We start from the raw sequence: 24,783 nt of genomic DNA on the forward strand, positions 1-24,783 counted from the left end.
ACTGGACGCCAGGTTTTCTGTCTTTTGTATATCGTCATGGTTACCAAACGAGTCTGTCTAGCTTCCTTTTCTGTAGAAGCACAAATTGATTTAATTGGTCAATTTAACGCGCGTAACTGATAGGAGCATTAATTATAAACTATAGAGCAAATTCTCTTTCATATCAGCAAATTGACGAAATCTTTCGTGAGATCTAACAGAGAAGCTAAATGCGAGACACTTGAATGGCTTAGATATAGTACACCGTTTCAAAACGAGCCTAGAGTGCATATGTAAAGAGGTGATTTAATTATTTTTCATTTCTTCTTGCTTTTAAGAGCTTCTATTTGCACCAATTGGATAACTGTGCCCAAAACCAATATGCAAATCGCCTTGATTTAGAAAGTTGGTTGGTTGTTAGTTGTTTATAGGCACAAAGCTGTACAATGGATTATCTGTGATTTGCCCACCACGAGCATCAAAACCTGATTTCCAACGTCGTAAGATTGCAACCATATCTTTCTGATACACTAGAAAGGCCACTGAAAAGTTTATATAGTATTAATTCTTGTTTCAAACTTCTGTGATTTATGGTTTCATGCACCCACTGTTAAAAACCTGTTGGCCCGTGTAACCAGTTTTTCTGCCTAAGATGTGGGAAATAGGACGACAGCATGTTGTTTTTGCGCGTGTACGTGCCACGTGCCACTATTATCTGCGGTTATTATGATGACCTCTGGGTCAAGGAGTGACTAGGCTACTAGGACAACGACTCTTCAACGGCCTCATCATTTCCTGTATTGAATACTCTTTATACCTCACATTTCATTACAAATGACGAAATACTTAAATAGGACAAGAACAAGGAATGTTATCTTGGTCTATCGCCAAAAGAAAGAAGGAAAACTGAACATTAAATATTTTAACACTTAATTTGAATAATTTAGCAAAAGTCGTTTTACGAACGGCACATGAATCGACGTGGAAGAAACATAAAGTGTCCAAAAAATCAAATAACAGAAGCTATGGATATAAAAATCTAGAAAATGTTAAAAACAAAAAGAAAAAGATGAAACCTACAACCTACATTGAAATGTTAAAATCTAAGGATTAGTCATTTAAAAAAATTAAAACAATGTGTTTTACTTCTAATATACGACAGCAACGGTATATCTGCAGGCTTAGACGCTAAAAACTGGGTTTCGATACCCGTGACAGACAAAACATAGATAAGTCATTGTGTAGCTTTGTGCTTAACTATATCGAAAACCAAACCAAATACTTTTAATATATTCTGTCTGTGTCAAATAGAGACAATAAGAGAAGGTAGAAAAAAGGCACTCAGACATAATACTGACGTGGTTTTCCGTTTCGGTATTTTTGGAACTGACGATTTTTTCCGGATGACGGCAAGAGCGAGGAAAATTTGAGACGCTCTATGGCACTTTATTTATTGAAGAGAAAACTTGGATGCACTCGAATGTGATAATTTCTACAAGAAGAAGCGTTCTGGGATAGAGATTAAGTTGATGATGCCATATTGTATGGAAATTTCAGGTCAGAATACTCTGTATGGTTTATTAACCCGAGATACAACTACTTACTGTCCAATTACAAATTCAACACGTTATTAGGTTATTATAAAGAGCTAACATATTTATCATTGATGCAGAATTATATTTGAGGTGGACTATTTTTTCAAGAAAGTGAAAATAAAGTCAACAATAACATCTTATTTTTTAAATTATTATTATTCTCTACTTCTGGATCAAATGTAGGCATTCTTATCATATAATGTTGCAATAATATTTAACCTTTCAATTGAATATGTCTGATCTTGTTATTTATAAAATATTATCCACGTGTTATTACACAAGTGAAATTGAAAGCTTTCATTTATCTTTATCTTAATTATATAATCAATCAAATTAATATGAAATGAACGACTGGTTAGCTAAATCAAAAACATTAATTATTAGCTCTGTTGCTACGAACAAACGATTGCATCCGTCAATAAATTACATATTTACTATTCTTTTATGTCAAGATGGATGGCTAAGCCCAAACATTATGTACTTGGTGTCTTATATTTTAATATGGATGGTTAAACCAAAATGGTATGTACTTACTATCCTTATATGGATAAGAAGCTATGTATTAGCTGTTGTTTGAATAATCTCCCAGTTTAATTAGCAAGTTTCTGTGTTATCTACTCTGACATATGAAAACTGGCTCTCAAAGTGACCAAGATTACATACAGTACTAGCTCTAATTTAGACGGCTGACTGTTTGATTAAGAAAGATTGTGCCATAGTTGTTTTAGGTATGATACTCTAGCAAAGAGATCACGTTTATTTCATAGATGTCCTGTTACGGACGAGTGGATAGCAGATTTAGAAACACTAATTCCTAACTATTCTGAGTAACCAAACGAGATTATATTATACAGGGTGTTCGGAAAGTCACTGTGCAGTTTTGTCTGTTAATAAATATATAAGTGCACAGTGACTTTCCGAACACCCTGCAGATGTCCTGTTATGGATGACTGAGTTGTTGAGTTAGGCAGATTAAGGATTATCTTTTTTGATGTGGATTGTTTTAATCTGGTTGATTGATTTCAGCATGAAGGTTAATATGATTCGTTAAATTATTTATACATGACTGACCTCATTTGACCTGGCTAGTGTTATAGTATACATTAGTAATAATAAAAGTTGTATGCATTACCAATAAATGATTGGCCTTATGGGACGAAGTTATACGCATTACAAGGTTTGCATAACTGACTACGCCAAGTTAATGTTCTTGTGTGTGTGTGTGTGTGTGTTATTACTACTAATTGATTTACCTCAGTAGATCAAGTTACTGCCATGGCATATCTCAGTAATATATGCTTGACTCCAGAAGTCCAGATTAGTGTCGTGGTATACATAAGTGATAAATGCTTAACTCCAGAAATCCAGGTTAGTGTTGTGGTATACACAAATAACAAATAATGGATCTCAGTTTAACACCTCAGTAATAATTCATATGCTGAACTTAAACCTTAAAAGCTGAATTTTTATGAACTGTTTATTATATTAAATCTTATTAATAACTAGTAGATGTACTAGTGTCCTGGACGAAAGTTATGTAAATTCATGATTAATGAAAAGTTGCTTCTCTTATAAAGTTGCTTCTAACTGTAAATAAACAAAATGTAAAACTGAAGGTTCACATCTTTCTCTCCCCATAAACCTACTAAACCTCCATACCAAATGTTTTGGTGAAAGTTCATTTATAGGGGGCAAAGTGGTGATAAATAAAGCGCAAAAACACCCATAAAAACCACAAAATGCAAAGATGGAAATTTGTGTATACCGCTGCATGGACCTAATGAATCTCCCTGTCACTTTTGGTGAAGATCCATCCACATCCTGCGAAGTGGTTACATGGACATACAACACACAGTACTACTACTTTTATTCAGAGTTATGTTGCATTATTACGTCATGGTTTTAACGAACAAATAAAAATTATTTTATCATAAACAAAAAAATTTGTATTGTTTAAGTCTTGATGTTCATAAGAAACTAACCCAAATCAAAATGATTTGAAAGTATACGACAAGTTACTGTGCCAAAATTATGTTCAGTAGAATCATATCAAATACATTTTTGCGACACTAGTGTCACAATACATAATGAACTAAACGTAACAAGGAATATTTTGTAGTTTTTAAAAAAAAATCAAATATAGATTCAAAATACCACAATCTGTTTCCAAGTCTGAACATGAAAACATTTAAGAAGTGTCCAAGAGATAAAAATGGCTAAAATTCAATGAATCGTTGTTGAAAACAGGTTTGTTATATATAAAAGCCATAACTCATTGCTGAATACTTGATAACAAATAATTCATCTGTTAAAACAATGACTCATTGTTACCAGACTGATTGTTGATTAATTTTCGTATAGTTTGTTACAAATCAATGAAACTAGATCACTGTTTTTGAAGTTTTGCGATAACAATGTCTCGTGTTGTTTTTATTTTCTACAGCCCAGTTTCGCTAAAAAAATTAGATTATAATTATTCGTCTTTTGTGTGTGTGTGTGTGTGAAAATGACATTTTCTGAAGCAGCCGTTGTATAACAACAAATTACGTTACGAAGTCCCTTTGAAATTTCGTGTCACTATCTCCAGCAAGTGAATATAATAGTAACAGATGTGGTGTAGCTATGCTGCTACATTCCCAATGTGAAGAAAGACAATAATTATTACGTGATGTTACGACTGGACGGTCCCCAGGTAGGGGCTTACCTGACTGGGTTTGGATGTTACGATGCGCGCGAGAGACAGGGTAGAAGAAAATGATTTTCTCAGTCAAACCGTGACTACCTTGTGGGTCTACTTCCGTCCCGTCCTTTTGCACTTGGCCTCTCCCCCGTGAAGATGAAAAAAAATCACGACTAATTCTCTACACTCTTTTCGAGTTAAACTCACTACGCATGCGTTAAAGAACAGCGCAGAGGCTTGAAAGAAACTATTACGCGCGGCTTCTAATTCCACAACCAGCCAAGCCAATCAGTGATATGTGTTATTTTACACTCAAGAAGCTACCTGACGTGCAGGTGCAAAGAAGAAGGTTGTGTGAAACATGTGGACTCGTAGATTAGCGTGGTGATATACTGTAACACAAAACTACAGCGGAAAAAAATATGGAATAATCACTCGCAATAGCAGCAAGTGAAAAGGAAATTTCCTGTGGAAATACTGCGAAACTTTGATATATAATGTGCCCTATTATGAGTTAGTAGTAAACAAATGAAATTGAAACAATCAGGAACTTGACACTGAAACTGACCACACTGTCACGTGATACTGTGGACATAACATCGTATAACAAAGAGAAAACTTGATCAACGTCAAGAGGTATGTGTGTAATTGTAGCATAGGCATCGATATATGCATATATACATATGTTTTTGTTTGTGTTCTTAAATTCGATTTTTATATATTATAAGGATGACAACACACCAACTGAGAAAAAAAAACTTTATAAAAGTTTTCAAACTAATTTAAGTCGTTCTATCTTTTTAACAGATTTTTATCTATATGATAGATTCAATAAAGCAACATGGTATATAGATCTATTTGAACTATGAAAAACGTTAATGATATTAATTATATAGACCTGTGAATTTAAAAATAGTGCCTGTGCTTGAATTGTGTCTCGTATTGCGATAACATATTAGTAGCTCAAAAATTGTTGGTAGTTTTTATTTTTAACATCTTAAAAATGATATAAGACAAACTCACAGATGTAATGAGACGTTTGATGAACAAAGAGCTTAATGAAAGTGGTACACATCGAAACGTGCTGATACATTTATTCTTAAAGTACTAAGAAAGTTTCATTTTAAACAACAGAAGTGCTTTACAAATAAACGGAACGAAAACAAGTACAAGACTTTAGTAACAAGTGTTTTATTTATACTCACCGTTTCGCTGTATATGAATAACTTTTACTAAGCACTCCCAAATAAGCTATAAATTGTATAGATTATACAATATTCTTAGAGAAGCTAAATCCAAACTTTGTTTGTTTGTTTTGAATTTCGCGCAAAGCTACTCGAGGCTATATGCGCTAGCCGTCCCTAATTTAGCAGTGTAAGACCAGAGAGAAGGCAGCTAGTCATCACCACCCACCGCCAACTCTTGGGCTACTCTTTTACCAACGAAGAGTGGGATTGATCGTAACATATAACGCCCCCACAGATGAAAGGGCGAGCATGTTTGTGTGACAGGAATTCAAACCCGCGACCCTCGGATTACGAGTCGAACGCCTTAGCCCATCTGACCATGCCGGGCCATGCTATCCATTAGCTTTTCATAAGTTCAGTCAGCATTATGTAAGGCAAATATTTGAATTTCAGTTAAAGTAAGCTATTGTAAATGCATGAAATTAATACTTTGCTTATGAGTTAGACCTTTAAAGAAAAGTGAAGTGATATTCACGGAAACAAACAGAAAACAATTTTGATGGAGGAAATACGATAACGGAAGTAACAAGTGTTCTTCATGTATAAATGTAAAACACACATCATGTAGGAATGTTTCCGATGTTTGAGTGCGTTACTTGTGGAGGTCTGAAGAAAGTTACAACAACGTTTATTTATTTTTCGTCTTATTTGATGTGTTACGACAACATATTATGAATTATTGTTTTTCAATAGAGAACTATTGTTTCTTAGACATAAAACTGTTAATATCTATGTACACATGCTTGAATGCTTCGTTAAAGGCGCTCATTAACCTAATACTTAAGAAACCGTCGAACTGTTTGTTTTTGAATTTCGCACAAAGCTACACGAGGGCTATTTGTGCTAGCCGTCCCTAATTTAGCAGTGTAAGACCAGAGAGAAGGCAGCTAGTCATCACCACCCACCGCCAATTCTTGGGCTACTCTTTTACCAACGAATAGTGGGATTGACCGTCACATTATAACGCGCCCATGGCTGAAAGTATAAGCATGTTTGGCGCGACGGGGATGCGAACCCGCGACCCTCAGATTATGAGTCGCACGCCTTAACAGGCTTCGCCATGCCGGGCCTCGTCAAACTGAGAAGAAAATAATTCTTAATACAAATTAATGTGATATTTTCGAGTAAGTCAAACCTAACAATCTATAGGTGAACAAAAAGAAAGATGTTTCATCTAATATGCGCTTACAACGACAGAAACCGGGTTTCGATGCTTTTGGTGGGCAGAGCACAGGTAGCCCATTTGTGTTGTTTTGCGTTTAACTACTTACAAAACAAATAAATGTATTTAATGATGATTTCTATACAGTTGTTGAACGTATCGAATAATCCATTTTGTTGAAATAACGGATCATAATAAAACTTGTTTCCTTTAAACACAATAATAACCTTTTACAGTTCTCTATTCGTTTCTTTTTTTCATTACGTATGTCTGAATGTTTTATTATTCTATGCAGGAAAGTTGCTTGTTAGAATCAAATATGACTTATCTTAAAGTTAAGGTTATTTTATTCGAAAGAAATAATGTGTTAATAATGTAGGAGTAAGATTAAACAACAATTTACTGTTTTCACATAGTGAAAATAAATTAATATTTCAGACTGGTCTACAGTTTCACATGAACTCTACATGTTAGGACCCTTCAACACGTCGTCTTCAGCATTGAAACTTCTAGGGTCCATGTGAAACTGTAGACCAATCTGAAATATTATTTATTGTGTAAAACGGTAAAAAAAAGTGTTGTTTAATTTATTTTACGATTTCACACGAGTGTTTTTAAAAGAATGCTTAACTGAAAAGCTATTGCTAAGAAACGAGTAATACAATTCTTTTTGTTTTAGCTGCTCGAAACGATATCACGATATTCAGGCTCAACAGGACCGCTTCTACATGTTCTTACACGGTTAGTGACATGTCAACCTGCTTTGTAGGAAAAACAACAACAAGTAAAATACAAACTTCATTTAAGAAAGGAAAATAAAAGCAGGCCCGACATGGCTAGGTGGTTAGGGCGCTCGACTCATAATCTGAGAGTCAGGGGCTCAATCCCCGTCACACCTAACATACTCTCCCTTTCAGTCGTAGGGGCGTTACAATGGTTAATTCCACTCTTCCTTAGTAAAAGAGAAGCCTAAGAGTTAGCGGTGGGGTGGCGATGACCAGCTGCCTTTCCTCTAGTCTTACACTCTTAAATTAGGGATGACTAGCGCAGATAGCCTTCGTGTAGCTATGCGCGAATTTCATAAACAAACACATAAGGAAAAACAACATATTAAGGGTGTAATTCTTGTACCACATTGTACAACTCAGATTCGTTTTTATGTTCAAAAAATAAAACAGAACTTTCTCCATACCATATTCTCTTTTCCTCAGGTTTTTCTCACTGTTCATTTCTACTAGCTTTTCATTATTATTCTGAAGACGGTCCGCTGTTTTGTAGCTTTTTTAATATTGTCTTTTCTACCGACTGTTTTTGCTCTGCTCACTATTTCTCTGTGTGTTTAGGGTTCACTAATTACACCATAGTGAGCAGATTTATGCTTTTGCTTGTTACGACATTCATTGTAAAAAACTGACCCCCCAAAATTAGATGAAAGTATTTATTTTATATGTACAATTCAGATGAAAATCCCAGCAGTAACTGCTGAGGTAAATTACAATAAATGTATTTTGTTTGTTTGTTTTTAATTTAGTGTAAAGCTACACGAGGGCTATATGCGCTAGCCGTCCCTAATTTAGCAGTGTAAGGCAGCTAGTCATCACCAACCACCGCCAACTCTTCGGATACTCTTTTACCAACGAAGAGTGGGATTGACCGTCACTTATAACGCCCCCACAGCTGAAAGGGCGAGCATGTTTGGTGCGACGGGAATTCGAACCCGCCTTCCTCATATTACGAGTCGAACGCCTTAACCCACCTGGCCATGCCGGGCCGAATTAAAATAAAGATGGTATGTTTGTTTAGATTTTATTTTCTGCAACTGACTTGTTATAAGGGACCTACAAAGTCACGAACTCACAACCAACTCGGTGCGTAAATAGTTTAGTGAGACGTGTCTTAAAAGCTTTTGGGATTCCCCACTGACACAGTGGTAAGTCTACGAATACAATGCCAAAAATCGGAGTTTGGTTCTCAGTTGCGGACACAGTAGATACCCCAATATGACTTTGCTTAAGAAAAAAGCAACCAACCAAAAAAAAAATTATGGGATTTAATCCTAGTAATTAAATCACTACGTCTCGACTTCACAGTGCGCAGTTGCTCTCTAAGGAGTATCTCACTTGTAAAATCACAAACAACTTGAAACCTCTGTATGTCGCTAGATGGATTTGATTCATTAAATGAAGAACATTGTTGAAGTAGGTGAAGATAGCTTCGGTGCCTTGCGCCACTAAGGCCCAGTAATCAACCAAACTTTTAAATGTATATTAAATCTAGTCCTCTTTTATTAATTTCTGGGATTGGTTCATTTTACTTATTATCAAGTAATGCACTGTTAGGACAAAATCAGCTAAAAGCTACAAACGACACGTAGAATATACTATTTGCTTTTTACGTCGTCCAGTGGTTACGAGTTGATACGCTTGCATATATTAAACATATATGACAACCCTAAATCACACAAAATTTAATAATGGCAAAAGATGTATGTTTATGATCAACAGTCGGGATGTTAAACGTTCTTCTCTGTCCAGTTAGATCAAAATAATATGGCCTTAAGGGTATTAATACTTTCCGTTTCTGTACAAAAAAAAAAACAACAACACAAAAACGCTGCTGTCTATATTTTGTCATAAAGTAGCACTCTGCTAAAAATGTATTTTTTTTTCTAGATTTTGCTTGCTATAAACACCGGGACTAAAAACTATTATAGATATTAATATATTTATTTTACTAAACCCTGATAAGCTTTGGTGAAAATTTTCATTGAGCTGAAATAAAGATCTAAGAGGTATTTTCAGAAAGATTTGTTTATTTGAAATTAAACACAAAGCTACACAATGAGCTATCTGTGCGCTGTCCACCACAGGTGTTAAAGCCCGGTTTTCAGTGTTGTAAGTCGCAGACATTTCGCTGTGCCACAAGGCAGAGGAGGCTTTTAGAAAGAAACCAGAGTTTAGTTCGTGAGGAATAAAAAAAAAGATTACGTACAAATACGAACACCATTGATATAAAGAACGTGGACAAACACGTTATTTAATCATAATCAACGTGAAGTAATTAACGTGGACAAACACGTTATTTGATCATAATTAACGTTAAGTAATTAAATCAGATTTATTTAATTATTACTTGGAATTCGTAAAATTATTTTAAAATGCATGTGTGATGTATAATTGTGTACAACTATTTTAAAAACATCAATTATATGCAGACCGTCTTTGAGAGGTCATAAGAAAGGAAGTCAGAAGAACGAAGCCGGAAGTGTACGCGAGATGGGATAAGACTGTCCACTTGAACTTTTCATTTCGGCCTGACATGGCCAGGTGGTTAGAGCACTCGCAAATTGGGGTTCGCAGGTTCGAATCCCTGTCACACCAAACATGCTCGCAGTTTCAGCCGTGGGGACGTTATAGTGTAACGGTCATTCCCACTATTCGTTGGTAAAAGAGTAGCCCAAGAGTTGGCTGTGAATGGTGATGACTAGTTACCTTCCCTCTAATTTTACGCTGCTCAATTAAACACGGCTTGCACAGATTGTGTAGCTTTACGCGAAATTCATAAACATAACAAACTTGTCATTTACAGTTGTTACACCATTAGCTGATGGATGCTGACCCAGTAACACCATTATTCTATTATTGTTGAATATACTGGAACGGACGAAAGCTGCATGCTGTGAAAAACACTAGTGCAGAGGAAGACGTTTCGCAAGTCTTCTGGCTAATAGTTGACTGGAATTTGCTCATATTCATCATGTGAACGTAAATATCCTTTCTTAAACCACAAACCTAAAAAGAATGCTAAAAACAGACAACATCTAATGTGGATTTAATTCGAAATATTCAAAATAAAACATTTTATGTTTTTAGCATCTTTTTGACCAAAGTGTGTTTCTTGCGGATGAATCAGATTCCAATAACAGTTATGTTGTCAATGGCAACTCCCGCCACTAATCTTGTTTATCGTTTCAAAATTGTACATCTTTTATACTCTTGAGACTGGATTCCAATGGCTCAAATTTGGATCGTTTGGTTGATTGTTTTTATCCACAAAGCTAAATATTGTCCTGTCTGTCTGTGTTCTGCTCATCACGGATATCGAAACCCGATGTTTAACGTTATAAGATCTCAGACTTTCCGCTGAGCCATGGGGGAAAATTTGTATTAATCACTGTTTATTTATTTATAAATACGCAGAGGGCCATGACCCTATATGTTTTAAAACGTAAACGAATTAAATTTAAAAAATAATTATGAATATTTATACTCTAAAGATGATTTAGTGAGGCGACAACTCCATTATTACATGCTATAATTTTTTTTTTGGTGTGTGTGTTTGTTTTTTATAGCAAAGCCACATCGGACTCTCTGCTCAGTCGTGATTTTAGCATTGTAAATCCGTAGACGTGCCGCTGTAACAGCTGGGAACGTTTTGTTTGGAAAATAGGAAAAAAAATAGCATGTATTACTGTATTAGTACAAAACAAATTTAGCTAACTATTATTTGTTATGTATTAGAAAAAATACATTTTATACGTGTTAGTGAGATCAATGTAATCTAGATGGTTTTGTATCTTCTGAGTGAAAAAATACAAAAGTCAAGCAATACCTTTTTTTTTTAAATTCAGCTGTTTCTCAGAATTTTTTTTATCAATTTTCACTTACCTCTGGGCCTTGCTGTACCATACATACAGCTTACACAGAATACAAACATCAGTTATTGAAAACCAATAGGACTGCATAACTTTATAATCGCTGCTCTATTACCGTAAGCTGGAAAAGAAAAGAATTCTCTGAAGTATAATTACCTCAAACTATGTTCATTATAACAACAGCGGTGAAGCTTAAGTTCTGCCTATTTAGAAGTTAACGTCATAACGAGAGTGATTTTTCTTCACACTCCATCAATGTTTATTTGATTGAATTATTTATATATTGAGTATATATACGTATTTTCATGTGAAATATGCTATTACGCGAGAAAATTATTTTGCTGTTCTTTTATTCTTGTTGTGATTTCTACGGTTGTATGTAAAAACCGTTGCAATATAGCCTTGAACTTCGTATAAGTTCAAATGTATAATTCTTCCCCATTATACTCAGTAAAGAGTTTTTGATATCCATTTAGGTATCTAGCAAAAGTGAAAGCAACTTGCATGAGACCGATACATCATCTGTTATAACAGGAGCTCAGAAACTTAGCTTAAAGGGATAGAACCCCCTTCGCCTCCTTTTCCCTCCCAGCCTTGAGCTTTGTTGAAAGCGAAATTTCAAGGTTATAACAGCTTTTTCTTTTCAACATTTTTTTTTTTTTTTACATTGTAAAACATCTTGTTTGCCGTGTTTATTGTCATGGTTACTGGTCTACGTTTGATATATCTCGTGAAATCCGAGCCGTTGCCATAATATATCAATAACTTTTTCATGCAAGATAATTTTTTGCCGAAGATTTTAAAAAGGAAAATTTCAATATTTTCTACTACCAAGAATTTTAGAATTGACCTATTGAAATGAGGTACATTAGTGTACTTTGAGAAGCGTAAATTATGTCAGAGTGAACGAAAATGTGGGAAAAAACTTGATCGACGTGATAGAGATAGTATCATAAGAGTTTCTTTCCTTTTGCCATATAAGACACCTAACAAACATATTCGATGATACCAAGAGACAGAAACAAAATGAATATTCTTACTTATTGTCTGCTCGCTTATCTTCAGCAATATTCACAAAGTAACTAATTTCAACCCATCTGATTTGTTGTAATCAAGGTGTGTAAAACTTCCTCATGAATTATCACCACTGCTGTGTGTTCGCGATATTATAAAAGCAATTCGTGTAATGTGAATATTTCAACAAAAACCTCTGCATGTCTGTTAAATGCAGAAGATTTGTTGCAACGAACTGCAAGTGTATCTAACTTAAAACGTAGTTTGGAGAAATAATGTTAGCGCTTAGAAAGAGACATATTTCAATAGACCTCACTACACACAAACACGCTACATTGGCTCCAACTTGGAACAAGACGTAAAACGGTAGAAACCTATCGAATAAACCTATAAATAAATATTCTACATAAATATCAAGCTCTCAAAGAAGTTCAGATCCACATATATTATATAAAACCGTACTACATAAATATCAAGCTCTCAGACAAGATCAGATCCACACATATTATAAATAAATATTCTACATAAATATCAAGCTCTCAGACAACATCAGATGCACACATGTTATAAAGAAACGTATTACATAAATATCAAACTTTCAAAGAAGTTCAGATCCACATATATTATATAAAACCGTACTACATAAATATCAAGCTCTCAGACAACATCAGATCCAAACATATTATAAATAAATATTCTACATAAATATCAAGCTCTCAGACAACATCAGATCCACACATATTATAAATAAATATTCTACATAAATATCAAGCTCTCAGACAACATCAGATGCACACATGTTATAAAGAAACGTATTACATAAATATCAAACTTTCAAAGAAGTTCAGATCCACACATATTATTAAGAAACATACTACCTAAATATCAAGCTCTCAGGCAAGATCAGATCCACACATATTATAAATAAATATTTTACATAAATAAAGGAAACATACTACGTAAATATCAAGCTCTCAGGCAAGATAAGATCCACACATATTATAAAGAAACATACTACGTAAATATCAAGCTCTCAGGCAAGATAAGATCCACACATATTATATAAAACCATACTACATAAATATCAAGCTCTCAGACAACATCAGATGCATACATGTTATAAAGAAACGTATTACATAAATATCAAGCTCTCAGACAACATCAGATTCACACATATTATAAAGAAACATACTATGTAAATATCAAGCTCTCAAACAAGATCAGATCCACACATATTATAAATAAATATTTTACATAAATATTAGGCTTTCAGGCAACATCAGATGCACACGTATTATAAATAAACATACTACATAAATATCAAGTTCTCAGGCAAGATCAGATCCACACATATAAAGAAACGTATTACATAAATATCAAGCTCTCTGACAAGATCAGATCCACACATATATTATAAAGAAAGGTATTACATATATATATCAAGCTCTCTGACACATATGTTGTAAAGAAACGTATAACATAAATATCAAGCTCTCTGACAATATCAGATCCACACATGTGTTATAAGGAAACGTATTACATAAATATTAAGCTCTCTGACAATATCAGATTCACACATATGTAATAAAGAAACGTATTACATAAATATCAAGCTCTCTGACAAGATCAGATCCACACATATATTATAAAGAAATGTATTACATATATATCAAGCTCTCTGACACATATGTTGTAAAGAAACGTATAATATAAATATCAAGCTCTCTTTTAGAACAAACATTATTTAAGAGGCAGACATCAAATGCTTTTATTATAAACAAATACCATGGATAAGCTTTCACGATTTGACATAAGGAACTGACTACTGACATTACAAAGATTTTTCAAGCTGTCCCTCCTCCAATGCCACATCTTACTAAACGTTTTTTCTCAGGCTAAACAATGTATTCCAAACAATACGTTATATTTTAACTAAAGTACGTTTTACACAATAATGCTTAATATTTCCATTGAACGCAAAGAAATACATGGCTAGAAAAGTAACTAAAAATATGTTGATGATTTTTCCTCTTTGAGATCTTTTCGACATCTGTATAGGATCACAAGGATAAATTCCCCCAAAACTGTATATCTGTATTTATTTATACGTGTTCATGCACGGGCAAAAAATGGGTTTTATGTGTAAGGGTATTGTTACACGGGCATGCTAACATATCACTTTGGTAATAAATACAACAAATTCATTATTTTCAAACCTTGGCCTGGTCTGTCAAAAAAAAAAAACAACAACAACAAAAAAACCGAATGTACCACAAGAAATTCATGTATATCTATACAACACTTATACTTTCTACATTGTACATTCATTGTTAAATGCAATAAATAATAATAAGTTTTCAAGAGTGTTTGTTACTTTATTTTCTGTTATACGGGGAGTGAGCAATCCGAGCCTTCATGGATCATGACATCTGTGTAGTTCCTATGGGAATCCGCATGATCTAAGTACAATATTGTAGCATCTGAACTATAACATGCCAACTTCAGTACAATCTCTAGTCCTTTACATGCCACGAACGTAAAACAGCTTAACACGATATGTTAATAAGATCGCTTTCATTGAAGACGACCCTTCATGAATTGAACAGAAAGTACAATCAAATTTCTAATTAACATCATAATTAGTTTTATTCAACTCGACTTTCGTGGTGAAAAAATTTGACCATTGATTACACTTTTTCTAGGCCAAATCTGACTGCTTGATAATGCGAAGAAAAAGTGTATAGACCTAAGCATGTTTTGAAATATTTAAGTTTGGTTTGTTTTGAGTTTTGCGCAAAGCTACACGAGGGCTATCTGTGCTAGCCGTCCCTAATTTAGCAGTGTAAGACTAGAAGGAAGGCAGCTAGTCATCACCACCCACCGCCAACTCTTGGACTACTCTTTTACCAACGAATAATGGGATTGACCGTTACATTATTACGCCCCGACGGCTGAAAAGAAAAGGCGAGCATATTTGATGAGACGGGGATTCGAATCCGCAACCCTCGGATTACGGGTCGAGTGCTTTAACCACCTGGCCATGCCGGCCCAAGATTTATGTGAAAACAATGTTTAAATTTAAGATTTATTTCATATTAATGGTCATGATGAAGATTATCAGCTCTCATTTCGTCTTTAAACGTTATTGAAAGTTGTAAGCGAACCCGCTACTACTTCCACCACGCTAACGTATAATTATATATTTGAGTCTTAAACATTGATTATTATTTCTCTATGTAAGTGGTTGATATAAACATTATAGATACTTTTAAAAGTTGCATGGAAGCTAAGGCATCCTTTATGAGAAGCCTGTTGCCTTGAGCTGTGTATTAAGTTGAAGAAACAGGTGTGATAAATATCTCGTTTTTATTAGAGTGAGTGAACAATTTGGTTCTATAACGTGGAGAATTCTAAGGTAGAAACGGATGTGGCCATGTGCCTTGAGTAGTTCTATTTATTCTTTAACTATCTGCGACGACATAATATAACAAGTACTACTGCAACCGACGAAAAACTTGTTGACGACGCATGGGTTAGTAAATAGATTGCGTCTCCTTAGTAACATTAAGTGCAATGACCTCGAAGAACATTGCTAGTTATTTACTACCGACAGCCTTCTTACTGGCTCGACAGTGACCTTCAAGGATTATAATGCTAAATTATGGATATGATTCCTGCTTTGGGGTGCCCACGCAGATATCTTATTAATTAATTCTTAGAAAAAAAGTGAGAGAAAATCTAGAGAAAAATGAAAACATTCACATAGGCACTGATAGCCTTTTATGTAGTTTTGTACTTTATACGGCTTTGTATTTTAATCAAAATATACACAAAAAAATAACGACATGCCAGCAATAAAGTCTGTTTTTTTATTTTCAAACTGTTGGCTTTGATCGACAGATTCCTTAAATATAGGGCTCTGCATGGCCAGATGGTTAAGGTATTCGACTCGCAATCTGAGGCTCGTGGATTCGAATCCCAGTCACACTAAAAATGCTCGCCCTTTCTGCCATGCGAACGTTATAACGTGACGGTTAATCTCAGTATTCGTTGGTAGAAGAGTAGCTCATAAGTTGATGGTGGATGGTGATGATTCGCTGTCTTCCCTCTAGTTTTACAGTATTAAATTAGGAACGGTTGGCGTAGACAGCCCTCGTGTAGCTTTGCGCGAAATTAAAAAAACAAACAAACAAACAAATCCTTAAAGATAAAACGAATTTACAACCGTTATTAAACCAACGTGATAACGCAAGAAAATCATAAACTTTAGAAAACCGGTACACTGTTTGTCCTTTTTTTTAGATCTCAAAAGCACTAACATTGTTTCTTTTTAACATTTTCTCTCGCATTCTGATCCTTAAAGAGCAAGTCGAAGGTAAAAATAAGGTAAATACACTCATAAATCAAGCGGAGGAAATCTCATCTCTGTCAAGCCAGTTTCTTCCTCAGTTCGTTATTTCGGTTTTGGTTTGGTTTGTTTTGAATTTTGCGCATAGCTACTCGAGGGCTATCTGCGCTAGCCTTTCCTAATTTAGCAGTGTAAAGCTAGAGAAAAGGCAGCTAGTCATCACCACCCACCGCCAACTCTTGTGCTACTCTTTTTCTAACGAATAGTGGGATTGACCGTCACATTATAACGCCCCCACGGTTGAAAGGGCAAGCATGTTAGAATAAATTCGTATTTGCATCTTACTGTGTTCATTCTCACTTCTTACCTCTTAAACTTGGCTATTCTTAGAATGCAGTTAAACAAAAGTTTTAATAATATCCGTCAGCTTAAAAAAAAACTCGTTTCTGTCTGAAATTTAAATTAGCCTGATCACCATCTCCTTGTTTATTTAACGCATCTTCATGTATTTAATAACATGTGGTACTTTTTGAAATTTCTAATTTTACAAGTAAAAAAAAATGTCAAGTCGAACGTAAGATTTCTCAACACATTTTTCTTCTTTTGGAATTGAAATGTAAACCTAAAGGCATGATATGTTTGGTTATTCCTGAGTGATATAGTATTGGTTATACACTTTAGAAGTTAGCTTAATTAAGACTTTGTATTTACTTGGTTCATACTTCTTCCTGGCTAGACTTAGCTCTTGTGAAGGAATTTCGGCTGGACTTTTCACCAGACAAATTTATTGGAATTCCCCCATATAGACTTGTTGAACGTTTTTTTCGTTTATGTACACTTTCTTATATCTTGTTTTGGTATATTATGATTTGCTCTGTTAATTCTAAATTTTGTCCATCAATATAATTTACTGTGACTAGAACATTTGCAAAAATAATGTTTAATCACCCAGGTATTTTTATTTGTTTACATGTTCTGGAGCGAAACATTAACCAGACTACTAAACTGAAAATCAAATCACGAAATACAAACAAAGACATGATCATTGTTTGTAGTTAAACATGAATATCGAAGCTCGATTTATAGCGATATATGTCCTAAAACGTATCGCTAGGGAGCTTATTGGTTGTTTGTTTTGAATTTCGCGCAAAGCTACTCGATGGCTATCTGCGCTAGCCGTCCCTAATTTAGCAGTGTAAGACTAGAGGGAAGGCAGCTAGTCATCACCACCCACCACCAACTCTTGGGCTACTCTTTTACAAACAAATAGTGGGATTAACCGTCACATTATAATGCCCCCACAGGTGAAAGGGCGAGCATATTTGGTGCGACCGGGATTCGAACCAGTGACCCTTGGATTGCGAGTCCAAAGCCTTAACACGCTTGGCCATGCCGGGCCAGGGGGCCTTTACTTGGTTACTTTTCTTCATATTGATGTAGAATGTTTACTGGAGATTATTATTGTATTCAATACAAATCTGTATATTTTTCATTTAAGTATAGTTAAAAAATATTATTTATTCTCGGAAGGTTAAACATGTAGAACAAGGTGAAAGCAAAGCAAGTCATAATACTGGTAAGAAGAACAGAATATGGGAAAGAGAAGTGGTAAGTTATAGACGAACGTAATCATGCTCTTGCGCCAGTTTCTTATTGTCGGTAGATATCAATATTCACAGTTAAAGTGTCATCCCCTTGTCTTATTTCCCGCACCTTCTAAGGTGATCAAGCACTTTGTGATATCGTTCAACCAATAACTGAAGCGCACTTTCCTTCTCATAGGGCAATGCTTGTTCAAAGTGGACATTTAATACACAAAAAATAATACTAGATATCATTTATTTATTTATATCCTTCATTGATTGTATTATTTCAATTACATTTTGTTACTCAAGAGCTTCGGCACTGTAAAATGCTTTGTTTTGGAAATGACCTGCAAGATTTCTGTATCGTTCGTCTGTTTGTCTGTCTGTTAGCCTCCTTATCTACCAACTAAAGATATATCCTAAAAATTGTTTTCTCTCTATTTCACCATTATCCATTTTAGTCTCATTTATTTGAAGTTAACTTAAAGGTAATTCACTAGCTTCACCAAAGACGTTGTGCTCTGAGTTTAGATACAAATTATGCATGATAAGTATAGTTAATAGAGTGCAATCCGGGTGTTCACGGTTAGCGTCCCGTTGCTTCAAAATTGCGTTCCGCAAATCAGCGCTACAAGTGTTTCATAAGAGTAACTATTAAATTCCACTATCCTAACCGTTGGCAGTAGTTAGTGTTTATTAGCTGCTACTCTTTAGTCTATCGATCCAAAATTAAAAAAAGACTAGAACAGAAACACGAGAAAAATACTGTTAGCGATTTCAAAAACTATTTATCCAAATATTGGAATTAATTCTCGAAAAATGGATAAGAATAAAACAATGAATTTTTTTCCAGTCTTGTGTTTCATATATGTCTTCCTGAAAAAGTTCGCTTTCCTCATGCTAAAATGTAACTTTCCTTAAGTTAGTAAAACGTGTGTGACTTATGACACCTTAATTTCAAACTTCTTTCTCATCTGAAGAAATTTTGAAATTTTCTCAAAATGTCTATGACTTCTAAATTAGGGACAGCTTGCGCAGAAATGCAATAAACAAACCTTTCCGGGACCCAATGAGTATCAACTGCTTTAATAACTTTTCTAATGTATCCATTGAAAACAGTTTTCTGCTGTTTTACTCATAATAATACAATCGTGTCCCTGTCACTCATTGTCTTTAGATTATTAAATGTGTTTGGTTATTTATGTGTGCTTTGAGGTCTTTCTACGGCTAGTATATGGGCTGTAAGTTTACAAAAATGTTTTCAAATCTGGGTTCAAAATTTCAATACGCGAATACTTCTTATAATTAATGAAACTGAAAGACAATGAAAAATGGATCAACTTGGGACACCATGACCATCCTGAAAGAAGCACTCAACAAATCATCTCCGAGCCTAGATGAGCAAAGTGTAGCATCTTGCAACATGTGAAAATCTACGAACCTAAAGTTTTGTGGCAAAAGTTGTTTACGTACCCTAGGAAACAGTGCACAATCTGAACAAAAAAGAACTCTGTCTAGTGAAGCGAACATGTCACGTGTTCACCATTTGCTTTGACGGCATATCACTTCAACTTTTGCATACCTGAAACAGGTGGAAAATGAAATGATTCATTTATGCTATTCCTTATAACATACACGTTAAGTCACCGAGTGTGGCACCAGTAGGTTTTTGTACAATCGAGAGATTGGAATGGATTTTGGGAAACCATAGTTCTCGTGCATTAGATGAATTGTAGAAAGCCAGCAGAGAGTAAGGAGATGATATGAGCATGTCAACCTTACGCTAAAACCTTTTTGCTGTGAAAAATGTACAATCGGGCTATTGTTAAGGTAGACGGTGGTTAGATAAATCATGATTGGACGTGGTGTCATCCCAGTATAACCTGTTCAACCTCCTCATTTCACTAAACGAACAAATTATTTATTAATTCATGAAATGACTTATGCAGTTTAAAAACAACAGATGTCACCACGGTTGACAACATTAACAATATTAGTCTCACAGGAAAGTGTAAAAGAAACATGAAAAGGTTTAGACAGATATTTGTTTCTTGTTATTAAGTACAAGCTACACAAGAGCTATCTATGCTGTGCTCACCATAGGTATCGAAATCCGGTTTCTAGCAGGATAAGTCAGCATACATACCACTGTGCCACTAGGGGCATTAGATGGATGAAATGACACTTTTGTATCTTTTTTTAAGTCATCTATAAACAGCCAGGGAGATGACATTAGAAAAATATGCATGACAAAGCAATTGCCTTTGGGCTGCTAAGGTAATTGTTTGCATAACTATTAGCAAGGTGAGAGTGTCTGAAGTCACTAAACTGAATATTCATGAAGATTATTAGGATTTACAAATCTGAAGAAATCGTTTGATTGCATTGCTTGTGCTTTTTTATACTTGTGCTTTTTTTATAAGAATTAAAAATGTATTCGTTATTTTATCAACAGTTCTTCGTCGAGAGTTGGTTTACTATAGAACATATATTCATTTCTTATATATATATATACATTATGAAACATGTTGGTTGACTATTTTCTGCTATTTAGCATGCCAGAGTGGTAAATTCGAAGAGTCATAAATAGTTCAAGATCCGTTTCACGAAACACACTTTGGCTTTGTAGCTGTGATAAAAGAGTGTGTGTTTTTCTTATAGCAAAGCCACAAAGGGCTATCTGCTCAGCCCACCGATGGGGAATCGAACCCCTGATTTTAGCGTTGTAAATCCGGAGACATACCGCTGGATAAAGGAGTAACGGTGAAATTCCACAATTCAGTTATAGAAACCCAATACTGGACGGTGAGGATCATAACTGTCCCTCTTCCCTTTAGTACATCAGTACAATATTATGGATATTTATGCGAAAATAGTCCAAAATTAGGGACGATTATGCGAACATATTACATGTTTATCTTTGAGCGAAATTCTGAAGCGAATATAAAACTAAAATAAGTTATTATAGACGTTGAACATATGACTTTGAAAACTGTTGTCAAGTACATATTTTTAAAATGATTTTCCATTTAGGAATAACACAATATAAAATATACTCCACTCTATGTTTACTGATAAAAGTATAATTTTCTTCTGTTCGTCCATTATGTCGTGAAGGTTTTTATAGTTTCAAAAAAGTACACGAAACTACCCAGAGAAAATTAATTAAACACATCTGGTGTGAAGATGAGTCTTCTACACTGCTTTAAAATTCTAGTATTGTTTGTTATTAAATCTGTTTAGTTCTCTAACATTTTACTTGTTTAATTTACCCCAGGCGGTTAAGGTGCTCGACTCGCAATCTGAAGATCATGGGTTAAAATAATCGTCACACAAAACATGCTCGCCCTTTCAGTCGTGTGGATATTATAAGGTAACTCTCAATCCCACTATTCGTTTGTAAGAGAACAGCCCAAGAGTTGGCGTTGGATAGTGATGACTAAATGCCTTCGCTCTAGTTTTATACTTGGGATGGATAACGCATATAGCTTTGCACAAAATTCAAAACAAACAAAGAAAACATGTTTGTTTTTTTAAATAAAAATCTTGTTACAACTCAATTCAGAAAATTAAACAATTAAAATTGTAATTATGAGCATAAGAAATATAGGAAAAGTCTAGAGCATGATGGAGATTCAGTAAAAATAGTAAAAAAGTTTTAAATTATATCATAGAACCGTTTGTGTGTATGTATATTTAGACAAATGTCTGTGATCGGTGAACTCAGCAGATAGCCCGATGTAGCTTTGCAATAAAAAAAATGCGTGCAAAGTTATCTACTAGAACAGTTTGTTTGTTTGGTTTGAATTTCGCACAAAGCTACTCGAGGGCTATCTGTGCTAGCCGTCCCTAATATAGCAGTGTAAGACTAGAGGGAAGGCAGCTGGTCATCACCACCCACCGCCAACTCTTGAGCTACTCTTTTGCCAACGAATAGTGGGATTGACCGTCACATTATAAGCCCCCACGGCTGGGAGGGCGAACATGTTTGGCGTGACCGGGATGTGAACCCGCGACCCTCAGATTACGAGTCGCACGCCTTAACACGCTTGGCCATGCCGGGCCCAATACTAGAACAGAAACTTTTCTATAGGGGCTCATAAAAGCTGTAGTGATTCCAATAAATACAAAATATGATAAAAATATTTTTTTATATCATATAATATTTTCATTATTATCAGTATTTTCTAAAATGTCAGAAAAATAGCAAAAATCATATTGACTAGATTTTAAAATAAACATATTTTTTTCTTCAAGAATCACTATGACAGGCGGTGGATAAACGTTCTCAAACAAATTCTTGAAATGTTTGTTGTTTTTAGGGCAAAGTCGCATTGAACTATCTGTTGTATCCACTGAATCGAATCCAGTGTAGCAAGTCCATAAACGTACTGTTGTCTCACCGTATAATGATAAAAATACACTGAGAGTACTTTTTATGAGTTAGAAGAGGCATTTGATACAGTATCCCATATTAAATAAAACTGAAATTCTAGGAATAAAAGGCTTTGCAGTGAAATGGTTTACATCTCATTTCTGTAAACGTACACAGATTGCAAAAATAACCTTCGTAATGTAAATACAGTAAAGTATGATGTCCCACAGGGTTCTGTACACGAACTAGTCATTTAATAATAAACATAATTATTTATACGATCGAAATTTAAATTGAAAAATTACTATTATTTTCTGAAGATAAAGCACTGATATGTTAGTTCTGCCATTATGAAAAGTTGTTATTAAGTGCAAATCTACAGAATGACTCTCTATTCTGTACCAACTAAGGGTATAAAAAAACATATTTTATGCTAAAAACGCTTAGACTTTCTGCCTGTTGGGATATATGTACAAATAAAATATAAAATATCTAATTAAAAATGACTTGCAAACAACAGGAAGTTGGTTTTTGAAAAGAAATCTATTAATATAACTGAAACAAAATATTCATATATATTTTAAACTAAATAATAAAAAGATTATTTATGCTTGTAAATTACGAGATAGCGCGTTGCAAAATATTTAGGCTTACAACTTGATAGAAATTTAAGCTGGAAAGAGCTTGTTAGAGATTTGACAAGATCTTTAAGGTTTATGTTCACTAAAGTTTATTATTTAAAAAATAGTTATGTATTCAGATGTTTAAAATATTTTATTTCTCATTCATGTAATCAGTAATTTAGAATAGGGTATGTATTTTCTTATAGCAAAGCCACATCGGGCTATCTGCTATGTTCATCGAAGGGAATCAAACCCCTGATTTTAGCGTTGGAAATCCGTAGACTCACTGCTGTACCAGCAGGGTCAAATTTAGAATAGAATTTTGGAAGGAGAAATAATCCTATTACACTAAATTCAATTGTTTCATTACATAACAATATTAAAAATATAAAACCTCATAATGTTAAAAGGAAAAACAATGTGTAAGAGGTATATTTTTTAAAAAAAATATTATCTGTGAGATGTTTATTTCCCCACTGTGTGTATTTGTTTGTTTGTTTGTTTATGCGTGTGTGTACTTGTCAGAAAGATTTTTAGAAAATGTCTTAATGGATTCTGACAAAAGTTGGTAAACGTTTGGACTATAATCCAACTTAGAAGTGATTACTTTTTGGAAGGTTGAGATCACAGAAAATTAAAAAAACCAAAACATCCAACCTGTTAACATGGGGTCAAAATTTTCACACTATTTTTGCTCTATGACTTAGTCACAAATTATAAAAATTAATAAACATATGCCGAATATTATTCCTCATTGTCCTGGCCGGACACGTTTTCGTATTTTTAGAATACGATGAAAACTGCTGCGTGACGGTTGTATTCGCCATACTTACTGCATGCCCACGTAGTTCATATAATTTGCTTGTTTGTTTTGGAATTTCGCACAAAACTACTCGAGGGCTATCTGTGCTAGCCGTCCCTAATTTAACAGTGTAAGACTAGAGGGAAGGCAGCTAGTCATCACCACCCACCGCCAACTCTTGGGCTACTCTTTTACCAACGAATAGTGGGATTGACCGTAACATTATAACGCCCCCACGGCGGGCTGGGAGGGCGAGCATGTTTTGGTGCGACTCGGGCGCGAACCCGTGACCCTCAGATTACGAAGTGCACGTCTTAACGCGCTAGGCCATGCCAGGCCGTTAATTCATATAAAGAATATTCTTGTTTATAACGAATAGCCCAATGTGGTTTTGCTATATGAAAACACACACACACAGTTTTTAACGAATAAAAGTCAGTACTCAGAAATAAAAAAAATAACCATAATAGGGTACAGGAATTAAAATACAAAGCTGCAATAATTAGAAAAAGGAAACTGTGCTTAAATAGTTTTGCTACTTATCACCAAAAATGTTTATTAATTTATCTTTTATGATAGAGAATTAAAATAGCATCAAAAAAAGTTAAGGTACTTGTAACGAACTTTATAGTAACAATAAAAATGTGAACACATTTAAAATAATAAAATTAATTATTGCCGTTTTATGTTAAAACGATTAAATAAAATACTAAATAAT

The 24,783-nt window shown here is 34.5% G+C and overlaps 1 protein-coding gene and 1 long non-coding RNA gene across 3 annotated transcripts in view; one reads left to right on the forward strand and one right to left on the reverse strand.

Annotated features, from left to right (window-relative positions):
* Window positions 1-24,783, reverse strand: part of LOC143244978 (uncharacterized) — a 49,709-nt gene that overhangs the window by 5,648 nt on the left and 19,278 nt on the right. The window contains exon 3 of one of the 2 annotated variants that reach the window (XR_013025407.1): window positions 11,010-11,438. The exons of the other annotated variant lie outside the window; for it this stretch is intronic. This is a non-coding gene — a long non-coding RNA (uncharacterized LOC143244978). Of the gene's footprint in view, window positions 1-11,009; window positions 11,439-24,783 lie in introns of those variants that run through there. 2 annotated transcript variants of the gene reach the window in all.
* Window positions 4,111-24,783, forward strand: part of LOC143244977 (uncharacterized) — a 55,440-nt gene continuing 34,767 nt past the window's right edge. The window contains exon 1 of the mRNA XM_076490614.1: window positions 4,111-4,890. The gene's annotated coding sequence lies outside the window, so the exon portion shown is untranslated. The remainder of the gene's footprint in view (window positions 4,891-24,783) is intronic.

This window comes from Tachypleus tridentatus, chromosome 2 (assembly GCF_004210375.1).
Source record: "Tachypleus tridentatus isolate NWPU-2018 chromosome 2, ASM421037v1, whole genome shotgun sequence".
Lineage (NCBI taxonomy): Eukaryota > Metazoa > Arthropoda > Merostomata > Xiphosura > Limulidae > Tachypleus > Tachypleus tridentatus.